Here is a 16,252-nt window from a genome sequence, read left to right on the forward strand (position 1 = left end):
AAAGCATTTTTTATTAAACTTAACATATTGCATTTCTTACCACATTCGCTTCTAGGGAACAACATGGAGAGATCCCATAGACCCTTCATCCATTTTCCCCTAAAGGTAACATCTTGCATAGCTGTACTACAACATCACAACCAGGAAATTGGCATTGATACAATCCACTTATCTTACTCAGATTTCACCAGTGTTACATGTACAAGTTTGTGTGTGTTTAGTTTCATGCCATTTTATCCTGTATGTACATTTGTGTAATCACCACCACAGTCAATGTTTAGAACAGTTCCATCATCGTGAGGATGCCTTGTGGTGCCCTTTTATAACCACACCTACCCACCTCCCTCAACTCCTGTCCCTAAGCCCAGGCAAGCTCTAGTCTGTTCTCCATCTCTAGCATGTGGTCATTTCAAGAATGTTTTATAAATGGAATCATACAGTATACAGCTTTTTTGATTGGCTTTTTCACTCGGCATAACTCTCTTGAGCTCTATGCAAGCTTTTCCATGTATCAATAGCTCATTCCTTTTTATTGCAGAGTAGTATTCCATGGAATGAATATACCACAGTTCGGTTACCATTCATCTGTTGAAGGATATTTGGATTGTTTCCAGTTTTTGGTTATTGAGAATAAAGTTGCTATGAACATAGGTGCACATATTTTTATGTGAAAATAAGGTTTCACATCTCTGGGATAAATGCCCAAGACTGCAATTGCTGGGTCATATGGTAATACAATATGGTCATGTGGCAATACATATGGTAATAGTTTTTTTTTTTTAAAGATATTATGTTTTCCTTTTTCTCCCCAAAGCCCCCCGTTGCATAGTTGTATATTCTTCGTTGTGTGTCCTCCTAGTTGTGGCATGTGGGACACTGCCTCAGCATGGTTTTGATGAGCAGAGCCATGTCCACGCCCAGGATTCGAACCAGCAAAACACTGGGCCACCTGCAGCGGAGCATGCAAACTTAACCACTCGGCCACGGGGCTGGCCCCATATGGTAATAGTTTTATAAGAAATAGTCATATTGTTTTCCAGAGAGGCTGTACCATTTTACATAAAAGATAAGTAGGAATTTCTAGGTATAGCAGAGACTGCTAGTTGTTCCCCAATGTCTGACCAACCCTCTCTCAAGGTAGTAGAAACCCCTAATTTTGACCTAGAGCACATGGCTATCCAGAGTAAAGACTTACATTTCCTGCCCTTCCTTGCTGCGAGATTATGATCATTTGATTAATTCTGGCTAGTCATATGTAAGTGGGAATGTTGTGGGAAGCTTCTAAGAATGTTCTGTTAAAGAAATGCAGAATCTATACTCTGCCCCTTTACTTATTTCTCAGTTCCTCTCACTGCTACAAACCAGATGTGATGTTTGCCATCTTGGACCATAAATACGTATCCTAAGGAGGTCCGAGTGGTGAGCTGGAAGTAGTCTAGGTCCTTGAGGCCCTCAGCAGAACTACCAATCCCATTTTCCCCAGAATTTTATATGTGACTGAAATAAACTATCTGGTTTAAGCTACCATCCTTTATTTAGGCCTCTGGTATTTACAGCCGGACTGAATCCTGACTAATACCAGGTACCAAAGCATGAAAACATACATGACCCATCCAGGGAACACTACTAGCTCAGAACAGCTGGAGGTCAGAACAGCTGGAGCACAGAGCGCTCGTTGGTATCTGACTAGAAATGAAGCAGGAGCCAAAGACAAAGGCAGGGGCCCGGTCATGAAGGGTGTGGTATGCCAGATCCGCTCCTGTACAGGAACAGAGAGCTCTCGTTCAAAGTCTTGCCTAACAATCCTAGGAACACCCACGCATCCAGATGTGTTCTCCCACAAACCACTGAGAGGGAGCCTCGGCCTTGGCACTGTGCTGGAACACTCCCTGAGGCTGCTGCCTCCAGCAGCTCTGCTGGGCAGCCCAGCGCTCCTGGCTTCATTGCTGCTTCAGCAGCTGACTCTGCAGTCGTGGGTCATGCAGGTGTTAGGACAGATCATTTAGAGCCCCTTGGTCACCAGGTACCTTGAGCGTCACTGATTGTAGCTATATTCTTGCCAAAGACACTTAAGGTGATAATACCTTCAGACTCTGGCCTAAATTACCCTCCTCCATCAGGGAGGTCCGAGACCAGCTGGACACCACTCCATACCACCCTCTCTATACTTCTCCTGGGGAGAAACACGGAATTCCTTCCCTCACCCTCAGAATCCCAAAATGTGTACATACACACATGCATATACACACACAAACACATGCACACACAGGTGCACACATCGGCCCTGTGACTAGCACAGGGCTGTGATGTGGTCAGATTTACATTTAAGAAATTTTCTTTGCTTGCTTCATGGAAAATGGTTTGGAGCACAACAGGAAAAGAAGCAAATAAAATTGTAATGCCCAAGCAAAAAATTCTGAGGGCCTGAACCAAAGCAGAGACTGAAAGGATGTTTGAGTATTTCCTCCACACAGAGATGCAGGAGGGGATATATTCGAAATAGCACAAAATAAGTAAAATCCACAGGGTTTGGTGGCTGATTAAACATAAGAATGAGGTATAGGATGGATTCTGGGACTAGATGACTTAAGTTATTAATAAAATGGTGCTAGAGGGGCTGGCCCCGTGGCCGAGTGGTTAAGTTCGCGCGCTCCGCTGCAGGCGGCCCAGTGTTTCGTTGGTTCGAATCCTGGGCGCGGACATGGCACTGCTCGTCAAGCCACGCTGAGGCAGCGTCCCACATGCCACAACTAGAAGGACCCACAACGAAGAATATACAACTATGTACTGGGGGGCTTTGGAGAGAAAAAGGAAAAAATAAAATCTTTAAAAAAAAAAAAATGGTGCTAGAAATAGCCACAAATTACCGATCGCCTACTCCGTGTTCCTCTTTGGGTCAAGTGCTTTATATTCATTGTCTCTTTTAATCCTCAGACTCACTCTCTGGGGTATTGTTTTTATCCACACTTTACAAATAAGGAAACTGAGGCAGAGAACAGTTGAGTGTGTTGCTCAGAGTTTCCTAGCTGGAAACTGGCAAGGATATACTGCAAACTCAATTTCTCTGGCTTGGTTCAGGTCTCTATTTCACAACCATATGCTATATTCCACCAGTTCAACACTCAGATTCTATATTTTTCAGAAAAGGAACTGAAAGAAAATATTCCAAAATGGTTACCTCTGGATAATTGAATTATAGATTATTTTTATTTTATACTTATCTACATTTTCCAAATTTTCTTCCATAAGCATGCATGGTATCTATAATCTGAAGAAAATAACAAACGTTTTTATTTAAATAATAAAATAAAACTGCTTGAGAAAGAAAGAACAGCCTCGGGAATCTAAATTTATGCATGTTCTTTGGCAGGAAAGAGGAGCCTGTTTTAAATAATCAGGCCCAGGTTGCCACTAGGCCTGAGAGCCAACCCTAATAATATTCCCAATAAAAGCCTTGTCAGAGAGCAGCCCCCTGGGCTGGTGCTGGCCGCCACCTTTCTTTCACTTAGCCATTACTTCGAAAGTCTCCCATCATCTCACTGGTTCTCAGAGACCACTAGTTTGTTAGTTTTTCTTTCTTTTAATTTTATCAGTAATAATTTCAGGCACTGAAGCAAAAAATTCAGACAGCACACTCTCTGCCAACACTTCATAACTGTCTGAATAATGGCACTATGAATATTTATGTCTTGTTATTATCACTGCAGCAAAGAATGACAGTTTCAGCACAAGCGACCGTATTCGTTTCCATCTCACTGCTCAACCCTGGATATTTGTGTCTTTATTTCCTCCCACTCAGCAGCTCCAGGCGTTCTGCTGCAGAGTGTGGCATCCTTCCATCGGTGTCATACCCCTCAAAGAAATGTTCAGTTTTCCTTTCCTGGGCGATCAGAGGGCTAGGGAAACTTGCATTCATTCATCCGCTCATCAGCGAATATTCATTGAGGGCCTGCCAAATGCCAGGCATTGTGCTGGGTGCCAGGATACAAAATAAGACACGCACCTTGCCTGAAAGTCTAGTCGGGAAATAGACACACAAACAGCCCATTGCGCTACAGTGAGGTGAGTGTGATGGCTGGCGCTAAGTCTTAGGTGCTGAGAGATGCCACTCAGGGGGACAACATGAATGAAGGCACCAAGGTGAAAAGAGCGCAGTCTGGGCCAAGCGTTACAAACAGTTGAGTGTTGTCAGAGAGCAGAGAACACGGGATAAGAATGGCCTTGAAGGCTTTGTTACAGAGCTGGAACTTGAGGGTGAACATGAGGGGTCAAAAGTGAAACAGTAAGATTGCTGGGAGATTGGTAGTGCAGTCCAGGCGACAAATTACGGAGGCCCACGCTGGAATTGTGAGCGTGGGCATGTAGAAGAGGAAACAGATTCAGAAACTATTGAAAGATTAAATCAGGAGGAATTAATACATGATTACAGGGGAATAGAGTACGCATTTATTTGGAAGTGTTGGGGTAGGAGCATCCAAATGTGGGAGAATGAGGAGGAACCAGCAAATAGAAAAATTTGTGCTTTATTTTATGGAAATTTCATCTATTTAAAATATGGAATCTTCCCATCAAGTTTCTTATTGTCTCTTTTCAAATATTCAAATCTTCTTCTGGTCCCAAAATAATGTTTTGTCATTTCCTTCATATGAGTCTCACTTATTTCTTACTAGGCGAATACCTATGGATTTTTTTCTTATTTCCCTGTTGCTGTTGTAAACAGGATATTTTTTTACATCATATTTTCTCATTGGTTGCATCAATTAAGATTCATTTGGTTGCAAATGACACAATATCCTACTCAAACTGATATAGACAAATAATGGTAGCACATATTGAGTACTTATTATTGCTGGACATTGATCTAAGCATTTTATATGTATTAATCTTTTAACTCATTTCAATAAAAAGAGAAGACATTGGCTCATGTAAATGAAAAAGTGAATCACATATCTGGCTTCAGATACACGTGGATCCAGCAACTCAAAAACAATCAGTAAAATTGAGTTTGTCTTCATCTCTCGGCTCCACAGTGGCAGTGACTGAAGCAGCTCCCACATTGTGTACTTTTAGTGAGTCTCTTTCGTGGACTTTTGCATGGTGGGGGAGGCTGTTTCAACTAAAGACCTGAAACTGAGTCTCTTAATAGTCCAACTTGAGACGTGTGCCCATCACTGTTACTAGGGGAAAGCAGTGCTTTGATGGACTAAACATGGTCATGTGCCACTCTCCCAAAGCTGCATATACTGAGAGTAGGGGAGGAGTCACTCACTCCTAAAGAAATTAGGTACCATGGCAAGAAATAGGGGAAATGCATATGGGGGGGTGGGTGGCAAAAAACAACATATGTCCATTCCATTGGTTACTACTCCGTTGATTACTATTATTACTCTAGATTAAAACAACACACACACCCCTATGTATTTGTATACATGTATAATATATATATAACAACCAACCAGCTTGGATAGTTTTCAAGTTGCTTTAATTTGGATGTTGTACTAGACTGTTTGTACTAGTAGCTCCAGTTTTCACACTTCCCTGAGTCTGACCTCTGTGCTCTCCCCACTGACTCGTGCCTTGCTTTTGCCAATGGGACGATATCAAACTTGACACAAACGGAGGCTTGAAATAGAACCTTTGAGTTTCTTCCTCCTCTCTTTGAACTTGGCCACCACCAGGAGAACAAGCTTGGGCTAGCCTGCTGGAGGACCAAAGACCATTTGGAAGAAAGTCAAGGTGTCCTAGCTAAAGCTATCCTCGACCAACTGGCCCCAGTTGACCTGCCAGTTGACAGCAGACTCATGAGCAAGCCCAGCCAAGGTAAGCCACATCAGCAGAACCATCCAGCCATGGAATCATGAGAAATAATAAACGGTTGTTCTTTTAAGCAGCTAAGTTTTGTGGCAGTTTATAACACAGCAATAGATAGCTGAAACAGACATTCTCCATTTATGCCTAGTAATGTGATTATCAAAGTTAACAAAGGCAACAAAGCCCCAGACACTAATGGGCTACTTTTGGTGGTTGGGAAGACAGCAGGAAAGAGACGAACATGTGGTTGCAGCCCAAGTGAGTTGATACAGTGGGCACGCTGGCAGCCAGAGGCCTTGGAGAGCAGGGCCGAGAAGTGCTAAAAGGCAGAAGTAAGTTGCAAAAACTGGTGGCTGGCAAATGGAATGAATCGACCTACAAGTTCCCATTTATACATTTGTTGAAACAATGTGGTGCAACTGGCTAGGCCTCGGGGCAAAGACAAAGGAACTGAGGAGAAGAGATTCATACTCATGAAATGAGCAGAGCATAACAATCCTTGCCATATGATTAAATGCACACTGGCAAGATGCAGGAGCAGAGTAAGGTAGAAACCGGAGGAGGGAGACAGCACTGGGGCACAGGAAAACTGAAGAAGACAAACCAAGCGAGATTTTCCCATGAAATGGGAACAATATAATCCCTGGAAATTTGGAAGCTCAGACAGTTTACTGAATAATATGAGTCATATTGCAAGCCATAAAAAAAAAATCAGGAACAATTATTTCTTTGGTTATGTGCTGGAATGAAAAAAGCAGAGAGCTGAGATCAGGAGACCATTTCTGCTTGAACTTGGGCAGCCCACAGAACATCTTTGGATCTTAGTTTCCTCATTTATAAAATGAAGAAATTAGGTAATCTTTAATATTTCCTCCTCTTCTACAATTCTCCAACTCTTATATGAAAGAAGAACCCAAGTATAAAGCAGAAAATATAATTTCTGGGATATTTCATCTACCTTAATTTTGGCCGAAGACTCAGTTCTTCACCAGCAACCTGGAAGAGGAAAGAAAAAGCCGGCAAATTGTCATTTCAAAGCCTAGGATGAGGGAGATATACATGTCAGGCTTAAAACACAGTTTGAAAAAGGATAATCTTTTGGTTATTATCTTTTTCCAGAAATGTTTCAAGTCTCCCAAGCGTAATGAGGCTTCTGTCTACTTTTTTTGACAGTGTGAAAATGATCAAATGTCTTTCTCTCCTTAGAACACAAAGGCTCAGTGTTCAAATAAATACCTGTTTGATGATGTCAGGAATGGTGCCTCAATATCAACCCTCATTGCTCTCTTAATACATGTAGCAGACTAGGTCCTTATTTAGCTTCCAACACCCACCCCTATCCTAATGGCACCCCAATTTTCTTGTGGGGAAATAACTCTCTTCCACTGAGTAGTCTTGGAAAAAGGGAAACTCTTGGAAACGATTTCCCATAATAGAAGATGAAGGATTCAGATCCTCCTTCCCCTGGCCTTGGGAATAGGGACAGGGGTCACGCACGTTACTAAGCTTGGCCAATAAGACACTTTCTGAGGACTCTGAATTTGAGCAAGCAGCATGAGGGCTGGGTGTTACTCTTTCTAGGTGTTACTCACCAAGCTGTTTCTTCCCCACAATGCCTATTGAGGTTTCCATGGGTTCTCATGGACTCTACATGTCACCAAGCCTGGTCCTTCAACCTTCCATCTATTGCTATCAGGAGCGCCCTGACATCCTACCAACAAATTCTGTTTAACTTAAGTTATGCTGAGTCAGTTTCTGTTGTAAGTAACTGAGAATCCTGACTGACATGATAATGTTCCACCAGAACCTGTCTTACACATAAGTCAAAGTGTTAGGCTGTCTCTTACTTTCTGTGCTTTTATGTACTGTTTCCTCTGCATCACATGCTCTTCTTCCTTTAACAATAATTCACTATTTTTTGCAGTTTTTATGGAGACTCTATAGAGTAGCACAGGTTAAAATTCCAGTTTATCCACTTATGAACTATATAATAAGTAACACATTTGCTTCAGTTTCTTTGTTTGTAAAACGGGTATAATAGAAGTGTCTGCAACATAGGGTTGTTATGAGGATTCAGTGAGTTACACTGCCTGAAAATAATTGCCTGAGAAATTTAATAATGTAGTGAAGGAGAATAATGTCTGGCACCTGGTAAGTGCTGTACAATTGTTTGCTATTGTCATTATGTACCAAGTACTTTACAAAAAATTTTCTATTCCTTTCACAATTTATGAAGTAGGCACAATCATTCTCATTTTATATATAAGGAAACTGAGGCTCAGAGATGATAAAAACTTGCCCTGCGTCCCACATCTAGGAAGTAATAATGGCAGAGTCAATTTCATGTCTGTATCTGACCAACTTCTACTGTCTGCCTCAACTCAAGTTTTACCTCCTCCAGAGAGCCTTGAAATCCCAGGCGTCAGTCTGAGGAGCTCTCCAGAGCTCCCACAGCTCAGTTCATGTCCTATCCTGCCATCACAGTTTCACCTGATTGTAATTGTGCCTCTGGACTTCAAGCTCTGCCAAGTCAGGGGCTAGGCTTTCTCGGCATAGTCAGTCTCCAACACAGTATCTGCTACACAGCAAGTTCTCTGCAAAATAGTTGAGGAATGGGGAGGTCCCTGAGCCGTAGTGGTTGAGTTCAGCACACTTGGCTTCTGTGACCAGGGTTTGTGGATGCAGATCCCAGGCGCATACTGACACCACCTGTCAGCCGCGCTATGGTGGTGACCCACATACAAAATGGAGGAATATTGGCACAGATGTTAGCTCAGGGCTAATCTTCCTCAGGCAAAAAAAAAAATTGAGGAATGAATGAAGAGAAGGATATGAATAGAGCATAGAAAGGAGAGGATGGAGGAACCTAAATAACTTTCCCCTTCACCTCAGCTTTGCCCAGAGCTGGGCCTGAATCTCCCAGATTCCAATCACAGAGTAATGCAGAGATTTTGCAATTAATCAGCTTAGTCGATGTGGGCGGCAAACCCAGAAAAGTCAAATCACAAGGCCACTAAACCCAAAGGAATGTTTGTAACTTTTAGCCATGTAATTCACCTTTGGAATCAGTCCCTAGGATATAATCTGAAATAGAGAAAAAAGCCTTCACATAAAGAGATGCTTATTTAGTGTTACTTTAGAATGAAAGTAATCTAAAGAACTAAAAATAGTAGTAAACTGGTAAATAGTGTTTTAAAATATTAGTGATAAAAATAATAATTCTCATGGCTAAATTTGTCGAGTGCTTGTACTCTAATATACACTGTTCTAGGCACTTTAAATGTATTAACTCAGCCCTTGCAACAACACTAGGAGGGAAGCGCTACCATTATCTCTTTTTTACAGATGAGGAAACTGAGGCACAGAGGTTGCCTAGGTTCACACAGCTAATAAGAGACAGTAATGTAGAATAGGTACTAATATGGGGCAGGGGAATCTTGTACTATAATTTAAGCCAGAAAAACAGTATTTTATTTAGTGATCAAAATGTTGCTAAACAAACAACCCATGTTCAGACACATACACACAGAGAGAGACATACACACAGAGAGAGAAAGAAGAGGTGGGGAGAGAGAAAAGGGAGGAGAAAGAGAGAGAAGTAGATATTCTAAAGAGTTAAGTTTGGGCAGGAGGGAGGGTCTGAGTGATTTTCCTCACTTTTGCCCCTTCCTTTTGTCCAAAAGGACAAGGATTTCTGTTTCATTTTGCTTTCTACTGTATCCCTAGTGCCTAGAACAGTGACTGGCATATAGGAAGCACTCCTTAACTGTTTGTTCAATAAATGAATAAAAGAACAAATGTATTTTCCGTGATGACTAAGTATTACTTTTAGAAGCAAGAAAATTTAATTCTTGTAAAATATGACCTTGGAGACACAATGAATCAGACTGAAGACTGACATTCATCAGTGAGCTTACCTTCAACTCTTCTTCTCCCTTGTCCCACTCCTACATCCAGTCAGGCTCCAAGCTCTCTCCAATCTTAATAGAACCATCGTGTAGGTCCTTTCCTCCCTTCCCACTCCCAGAGCCCGTACCCCACACTCCACCCCCTGTCTAATTCAGGCCTTATGAATCCATACATGAACTATTTCTATGGGCTACAAATGGTTCCTTCACTACAACCTTCTCCTAGCAATTTAACCTACCTTTCATTATGAAATTTAACTTCCCAATAATATCTAGGATCACATATTTTTCTCGCTCAAAAACCTTTCTTGATTCCCCACAAAGCCATATTTCTTTTATGTAAGAAAACAACTTTTGGACAGTATTTCACCCTCAAAGCATTTGGAACAACCATAGATGAGGTTCTTCTTAAAATGATGGAAACTTAACATAGGGTAGAAATTTACAGGCCATCTAAGTTAATTTGTAGGCCCACATATTTAAACTCAAATCCTTAAATCTCTATGCAAAATGAATTGGTAGGGGCAGAGAATACAAGAGGTGATCTTGATGTAACTTGGCAGACTAGATGGAGAGAACTAATGTTGTAGGTTCTGTTTAAACCCACATCATCTTGGACTCTTGCATTAGCCACCTCAAAGGAACTTGGCCTTTAACCTCTCCTCCCTCCAAAGTTTGTATCATACCACTACCAGAGATATCATTCTAAAACCAAAATCTATGTCATGCCTTTGAGAGTTTTCCATTCTTAGAAAATAAAGTCCGTACTTGGTATTCAGATGGTGATAACCCTTTGGTATCTGATCCCAACTCAATAGATTGAGAGCAAAGATATCGCCAATTCTTCACCTCTCTCTGTATGCCTGTCCTTTGAGATGTAACTTTGCAGCTCCTCCTATCAAGGGATAGAGTCTATTTCCCCACCCTTTGAATTTGGGCTGAACTTGTGATCTTCTTTGGTCAATAGAATGTGGCAGAAATGACAGAGAACCAATACCAAGCTTAGGTCTCAAGAGGCCTTGATCACTTCCGCTCACTTTCTTGGAATCCTGCCATTGCCTCATGGACAAACCCAGGCTGGGCTACTAAATGATGAGAGACACATGGCCCAATCACCTCTATCCACCCAGCCGACAGCCAGCCATCCACCACTTGTGTACAAGCCATTCCTCAGTGTATTCGTCAGGTCACTGCAGATTTATAACCAAGCCTGGCTGAAATCAGCCAAGTCTGGCCCGAATCCGCAGAACCCCCAAAAGGCCTGTACACTCACAAGCAATCATAAATACTTCTTGTTTAAACCACTCCATTTAGGGTGACTTATTACACAGCAATAGCTGACTAAGACACCAACCTACTTTCCTGCTTCTCCTCCACTCCCCAACTCATACCCTGATCTTCCTTTACCCCAAATTACTGAGTGTCTCACTGCCTTTGTTATGCTGAGCCCTCTGCCTGGAAGGCAATTTTCTCTTTCCTATATTGTGAAAATCTACTCACCCTTCCAGATTGAGCTCAGACATCATTCTTTCCTTCCTGAGATATTCATTGAGTCTAAGCACTGATGTTTCAAAACCAAGCAAGACACTAGTCCAGCTCACAGCTGAGGACAAGGCAAACAAGTAAATAGCTAATGTCACTTTTTAACTTTTTACCCTAACTCCCTTAGATGGACTTAAGTCTATCTTATTTCTTCCCAAGCACTCTCATTCCTCAATTATAGCACTTCTTTCTGTGTGACTCCTGCCATAATAACAGTACCTAACTTGAAGAAATCTTATGAAGACTAGATGAGATCGTGAAGGCAAAACCCTTAGCATGGTGCGTGAAACATAGTAAGTAGAAAATAAATGTTAGCTGTTGTTATTTTTAGTTGACACATACTCTCATCTCCCCTACTTGACTGCACGTAAGTTTCTTGAGAGCAGGAACTGAGCCAAATTCATCTTTGTGTCTGAAGTGCCTAAAGTGTATATGTGCCTGGCTCATAAAACACACTCACCAGATCTTTGTTGAATAGATATCTCCAGATGCATAAGAACTGAGCATAAATCCAGTCATCACAGAGCTGTTCAGTGGCCCCGGGGCTCTTCTGTTATACTGGGGCGCCCTCTGCTGTGTATGAGTCTGGTCACACCTCAGGGCATGAAGTGAAACTCCTGAGGGAGTCCAAGTAAAGCTACGGTTTCCAGAAAGGCTCATTCCAGGCAAAGGGTCCATCTCTTTAACCAAGGGCTACTGTCCCCTCCCCAATGCTATACATGGAGTCGCTCACTTTATAGCTGCAACCACATGTTTTATTCGTTTTTTGAAGAAGTAAAATGTTTGGCTCAGATTTTGTACCTTGTTTAGATCATAAATACCCCTTCAGAAGTAACCATGAAATAATAAAATAAAGAGAGGTGGTGGGAGAGATGAAAGGAGAGATCACAGGACTCCATGCTCTGCTGTGTTTGAAATCCCTCTGAGAAAAAAGAGAGGAAGCGGCTATGCACCTAAAATATACCCGTCACTTGAGATTTTAGCTAAAAACACTTGAATGCCGATGCCCCTCGATTTACAGAGTAACAAGATTCGGAGGAACACCCATATAAATCATATTTTTAATAAATCAGATTATGTGCCATGATTACTTAATCATATAACTGTAAAAGAAAAATTTAAGCAGAGAGAATAAAAAATTACAATTCGGGTGCTGGCCTGGTGGCACAGCAGTTAAGTTCGCACATTCCACTTCAGCAGTCTGGGATTCACGAGTTCGGATCCCAGAGGCGGACATATGCGCTGCTTGTCGAGCCATGCTGTGCCAGGCGTCCCACATATAAAGTAGAGGAAGATGGGGATGCATGTTAGCCCAGGGCCAGTCTTCCTCAGCAAAAAGAGGAGGATTGGCAGCAGATGTTAGCTCAGGGCTAATCTTCCTCAAAACAAAACAAAACAAATACAATTCATATTGCAGCAAATTATTTAAAATAATGCATTTGTCTGGAAATAATATATAATTTATATATTAGGAGATGCTGTTGGACACTGTGGTGAGAGGAAAATGTATTTTCATTTTTGTGAAGACTTTTTTTACTTAAGAGAAAACATGTTCAAAGACAGTTGCTCTGAATAACTTAATGTACTGTGCTCCATAGATAGTGGTCTCTTTCTAGTTGTCTCTGCTATGAACAGTCAAACTTCAGTGAAAGGACGAGCCTACGTTCTTGTACGAATACTTCATGCCCATAAGACTGAAAGCTGGGTATGAGATAAGCCAATTAGTGTATTGCACTTTCCATAAATGCAAAGCTTCTTTATTCCTCTATTTCTGCTAATATTGGAGTATCAATTCCTTTGAACTAATTTTGACTGAAATTGACAGTTCACACTCATCAGGATGTAGTGATAGATTTACAACAGTGGTAACAGATTTGGGTGAGTTTAAACATTTTCTTTCTCAGTATTAACTGAGGCAAGTGGCAAGATCCCAATTCTGGAGGAATCGTAAGCTTTCTCAACGGGATAAGAAAAGAAAAGGGAAAAGTTAAGGTGAGGCAGGATAGAAAATAAGATGAAGACAAATCAAATTTTTTAAAAAGTGGGATTCCCAGAAGAAAATTTACTGTCAAAAAAGACAACCCTTGAATAACCTGGAAACTATAGTCCGAATGGGTAAGTTGAATAAAAAATGCTGCTGGATAGGTGTGTGTATATTAAATATGGGCTAAATAAAACTGATCTTAATTACTTCTTTATTTAAACTGTATAGAAAATAGCACTGTTTTTTTCTGGGAAGGTAACTGACTTTAAAACCTTCTTTTCTTCTAAAGTGATTCCCTCACTCCAATGTCACAAATTCTAGTTTGACTCCACTCATTTGATGGAAATAAGAAGTTGGCAAGCCTTCTAATAAAAGACTAAATTGCAGATACAGAGAATATTAAAAGCTATAAAAGAATGCAAGCGACAATGTTATAACAATATATATTTTTTCCTTGAACATTTTGCTTTTAAAGATTTTATTTTTTTCCTTTTTCTCCCCAAAGTCCCCTGGTACATAGTTGTATATTCTTCGTTGTGGGTCCTTCTAGTTGTGGCATGTGGGACGCCGCCTCAGCGTGGTTTGATGAGCAGTGCCATGTCTGCGCCCAGGATTCGAACCAACGAAACACTGGGCCGCCTGCAGTGGAGCGCGTGAACTTAACCACTCAGCCACGGGGCCAGCCCCTCCTTGAACATTTTAAGCAGAGTTATTTCAAAGTCGGCGTCAAAAGACTGCATTATCTATATTCTCTGTGGATCTTCTCTATTGTCTATTGATTCTCTTGTTTTTTATTAACTTGTCTCTTCATATGCCTAGTCATTTTTATTGAGTGGCAGATATTGCATGTGAAAAAATTGTAAAAATAAATTGAGGCCTAGGATTAAGAAAGTCTCCTGAGAGAGCTTTCGTTTGCTCTGCCAGACCACTGTGGCACTAGGGGTCTTGTATCACCTTAATCCAATCAGGGGTTTAGATGATTCAAATCTAGAATTCATGAACTTCTGGTTTTGGCTAAAATAAATAAACTTGCTTCATCTTCTATCTTTTTCTCAAAACTCATGTAATAACCATTATAGCGGAGAGTTCCCGGTTTTTTTATTTTTCTACCCATATCTCCTAATTTAGACTCCAGGGCAGCCCAAATCTTGGAACAGGTATGAACAGAAAAGCTCTCAGAGAAACCCTTTTTTTCTAGTCAGAGGACCAGGTAAGAGACCCTGCAGGATTGTGAATGTGGAGGGAATCCCCTACTTTTTCTTTTATTAATCTCTCGGCTGTGGCCTGTGGCAAGTCATGAAGCTGTACTCAGAACAGAGCAGCAGTGGTGAGCTTGAAGTCACCTAAAACGCAGAGAAAACCCTTTTTTATTGCAGAAGAACTGGGGAAAGGAGTCCTGCAGTCTGAAGTGTATTAGGGGAATGTCTATTAATTGTTTTCTCTCTCTTTTTTCTCTACCCTTTGCTCCTGAGGCAGATCCAGTTTTGGAAAGTATGTAGCAGCATGGAGAGGCCAAAACTCCAGCTTTTTCCCTCCAGCTTTCTAAAGACCATGAGAAGGGGCCTTTGAGAGCTAGAAAATATTGGGGAAATCGTAGAAAGGACAGCTGTAGAAATGGATCCTCTAAATCTGTGTAGTCAGTCACTTCTGAGATCTTCATGGGTGGATAGGAAGCAACATAGCAAAGAGTTTGAGAACTGAACTATGATGTAGACCATTGCCCATGTCCCAAACTAGCCTCTGAGTGGGCCACACCAGGGGTGAACCCAAACAACACTGCAAACCCTTTAAAAACTAAGCTGACATTGGAATCACAGCACAGAGAAGGCAGATTGGGACTTGCAATCTTAAATTAACCAGATTGATTACCTACTAAAACTAAAGATCAAATCGTCCAGAGGACCTTAGCAGAACCCAATGCCTCATAACATAATACTGAAAATGTCCAGGAAATAATTTTAAATTGCTTGATGTAAAGATAAGGAAATTCTCAATAATCCTCAATAGAACATATAATCAATAGGTAGGATCTCAGAAATGACCAGCTGTTGAATCATCACACAAAAATTTTACAAGTATCCATTCTAAGTATGCTCCATGAAATAAGGGCAATACTCTTGAAATGAATGGAAAAAATAGGAGTTCTAAGAAAAAAAAAAGAGAGAGAGACTAAAATAATGAAAATTTTAGAACTGAAAAGTAAAATAACTAAAATAAAAAATTCACTGGTGGGCTCAATAGCATAATGGAAATGACAGAGAAAAGAGTAAGTGAATTTAAAAACAGATGGATAGAAATCATCAAATCTGAACAACAAAGGGGAAACAATTTTTTAATATTGAATGGAGACCCAGGGATCTGTAAGAAAATGTAAAAAAGTCTATCATCCTTATTATGAGGGTCCAAGAAGAAGAAGAGAAATAAATTGATGCAGAGAAAAATTTTTGAAAAAATAATGGCTGAAGACATCCCAGATTTGTTGAAGGACTTGAGTTTGCAGACTCAAAAAGCTCAGTGAATTTCAAATAGGATAAACTCAAAGAAAACTACAACCAGGTGCATCATGACTAAACTGCTGAAAATCAAAGATAATGAAAAATCTTGCAAGCAGTCAGAGATAAATAAAACATATAGATATTACATATGAAGCACAACAAATTGAATGATTGCAGATTTCTCATAAGAAACCATGATGATCAGAAGACAGCAGAACAACATTTTCAAAGTGCTGAAAGAAAATAATGGTCAACCCAAAATTCTATATTTAGTGAAAATACCCTTCAAAGAGGAAGGCAAATAAAAACGTTCCAAGATGAAGGCAAACTAAGGGAATTTGTTGACAGAAGACCAGCCCTAAAAGAAATGCTAAGGGAAGTTCTTAAGGGGGAAGGGGAATTGTATCAGAAGGATACTTGGAATGAAGAAGGAGCAACAGAAATGGTAAATATCTGAATAATTAGACTATTTTTTCTCTAAATTGTTTAAAACATATATGACTATTAAAAGC

General features: G+C 40.7%; 1 long non-coding RNA gene across 1 annotated transcript in view; it reads left to right on the forward strand.

Moving 5' to 3' along the window:
• The first annotated feature begins 5,605 nt into the window (after nt 1-5,605).
• LOC138925077 (uncharacterized) overlaps nt 5,606-16,252 on the forward strand; it is a 45,437-nt gene continuing 34,790 nt past the window's right edge. The window contains exon 1 of the long non-coding RNA XR_011440767.1: nt 5,606-5,820. This is a non-coding gene — a long non-coding RNA (uncharacterized lncRNA). The remainder of the gene's footprint in view (nt 5,821-16,252) is intronic.

This window comes from Equus caballus, chromosome 7, assembly GCF_041296265.1.
Source record: "Equus caballus isolate H_3958 breed thoroughbred chromosome 7, TB-T2T, whole genome shotgun sequence".
NCBI classification, from domain to species: domain Eukaryota; kingdom Metazoa; phylum Chordata; class Mammalia; order Perissodactyla; family Equidae; genus Equus; species Equus caballus.